The following is a 2,615-nucleotide window of genomic DNA, read 5'->3' on the forward strand; positions in this document are numbered from 1 at the left end:
TCAAACATCAGTGGCAAGGAGAGCTAGCCACAAACTATCCTTCAAGTACTTTGGACCATACCCTATCATCAGCAAGATCAGCGATGCAGCTTACAAACTGGAGCTGCCAGCGCACTCTCAAGTGCATCCTGTGTTCCACGTGTCCCAGCTTCGTCGCTGCCTTCGCCCCGGTACGCAATCCTCAGCTGATCTTCCCCAACCTACTAACATTCCTGTCGTGCCAGTGTCAGTTCTGCAACAACGCTGGCGTCGCAAGAATGGTGCCCTGGTGGAGCAAGTCCTGATACGTTGGTCTGACCCAACGGCATTGGCGAACACTTGGGAAGACAGAGTGGCCCTGCAGGCCCGTTTCCCTGGAGCAGAGGCTTGGGGGCAAGCCTCATCCCAAGGAGGAGGGGATGTCAGCGTCCCCGAGAGGGCCACCGACCCAATGGACCCACACGCCAGCGGCTCGCAGGACTCGCCGATGGCCAAGCGGCTGCCACGGGCTCGGAGGCCCAACCCACGCAACACTGGGCCAGAGTGGACCCAGTGAGGCCCGGTACCCGCAGCGCCTACTTATGCAGCCTTCCGCACCTGGCTGCGCCATCCAGTGGATCAGAAGGCACGGCGGCACCGATCCCCCTTTCCCCTCTCGCTCAAGAACCCTAGCTACCAATCCCCAATTCGTGTACTCTCTGTAACCGATTGAACCTTGATAATCCTCCTTCTGCTATACAATCCGATCCCTGCTCTTACAGTGAGCAAAGTGAAAGCGAAAGAGATGGCAAAACCCCTTCAAGATCGAAAGAGTTTCCATTTTCTTTTTCGTAAGATCCAAAAATGGGTTCCACTATCAAGGGATAACGGATCAAACAACAAAACAGAGCATCCAAATGTGCCGAACATAAGTGAAACTAAAATTCAAAAGGTAAAAGTTCTAGCAAACCAAAGCTTTTGCTAGAAGACTGCCTCGTCTAAGCTAGCAGCATCCGATAAAAGTTTTCCATCTCTTTCTTCATTAACTACTCCCTCCGTTCCTAAATACTCCATATGTATATATTTCAATATGAACTACGTACGAATGTACATAGACATATTTTAGAGTGTAGATTCACTCATTTTGCTCCGTATGCAGTCCATATTAGTGTCTCTAAAAAGACTTGTACTCCATCCGTCCCAAAATTCTTGTCTTAGATTTGTCTACATATGTATGTATCTAGTCACATCTTAGTGTTAGATACATTCGTATCTAGATAAATTTAAGACAAGATTTTTTGGAACGGAGGGAGTATTTAGGAACGGAGTAAGTAGGAGTATATGGCAAAAAGACAAACGATGATGATTTTTAGATGCCAGTAAGAACAGCTCTGGCATGAAAGCAAACTAAATGATAGAAGAAGTTGTGAGACGAGCAAAAGTCAAAACAGCCGGCCTATGCTGTCACCCTTCCCCATTCCCACCCACCGGTGTTCACAAGGCCTGATGGTTTTACTACTGCCCCCCAGTTTTGATTGTACTAGTAGTCTGGTTAGTACTGCCCTGTTCACGTCACCGGTGCGGCCACGGCGAGCACCACCGCCAGCCTTCCGGTTGATCCCGGACGCAACGCAGCCTCAGCAGTCCCCCTCCATTCCTGATGGTCTCTACCTAGACTGACTAGTAACCTCGGAGCCAGAGAGACCTGTGGCAGATGCGCTCGCCATGGGCAAGAAAGCTGGTGACGCTGAGCAGGCTGGACGCCTCCCTGAGACGCCAACCAGCAACGGTTCCGCGCTTCGCCGATGGACCGCTCAAGTGAGCGCAGCTCTCAGTGCCAAGTGCGTCGTCGCGTTGGTCCTCGGTGTCGTCGTCTTCCTCTCGGCCTTCTTCATGGTCCTTCAATTCCGATCACCGGGGAACAGCATGCCTGATGCCCCCGGCACACTCATTGGTAAGGACGGCTTCTTCAGCACCAGGTTTCAGCCATGATCAGCTATCTCCAGCCATGCGTGCCTTCCAAAGCTCCATGTCTTCGATAGGAACTATGTCATGAATCTAGATAGTAAAATACAAGAACATCCTTCGGTAACCAACCATAGTCATCAATCTGCCACGGCAGTCAGCAGTTCCCATGTTTTGACAAAACTTTCACTTCTCCAGATGAAATTCAGGCTGGTTTCATCTTGTTGAAGCCACTTGCGGAACTCACTCCACATGTCGCCGAGCTACAACAAGAGATAAACCGTCAAATTGGAGTCCCCAACACTACGGTATGCTACCACTACCAACCCCAATTCAAGCCACTCGAGAAGATTTACTGAATACTGACCGAGATTCTGCAGGTTTCCGTCTCTATGCAGGCATTATTCCTGAGTTTCACTGTTGTAGAATTTGATGTTCTTCCTGACCCAATAAACACCTCCATAAGTGCACGATCCATGCACGCATTGAGGAAAAACTTGATCCAGCTTACCCTTCAGCAGCTGAATTTGTCGCTGACACCATCGGTCTTCGGATATCCATTGTGCGTACAGATGCTGGGGTTCCCAGGAGGGATCACAATAGAATTAGAACCCCTACAGGATAATTCCATTCTACAAGTTGCACAGCCTCTTTTCAATGTAACGCTTGACATGAGCATTCGCCAATTGAGG

General features: G+C 49.8%; 1 pseudogene; it reads left to right on the plus strand.

Moving 5' to 3' along the window:
• Nucleotides 1-1,628: 1,628 nt before the first annotated feature.
• LOC123138432 (uncharacterized) overlaps nt 1,629-2,615 on the plus strand; it is a 2,017-nt pseudogene continuing 1,030 nt past the window's right edge.

Source organism: Triticum aestivum, chromosome 6B (assembly GCF_018294505.1).
Source record: "Triticum aestivum cultivar Chinese Spring chromosome 6B, IWGSC CS RefSeq v2.1, whole genome shotgun sequence".
In the NCBI taxonomy this organism is placed as follows: domain Eukaryota; kingdom Viridiplantae; phylum Streptophyta; class Magnoliopsida; order Poales; family Poaceae; genus Triticum; species Triticum aestivum.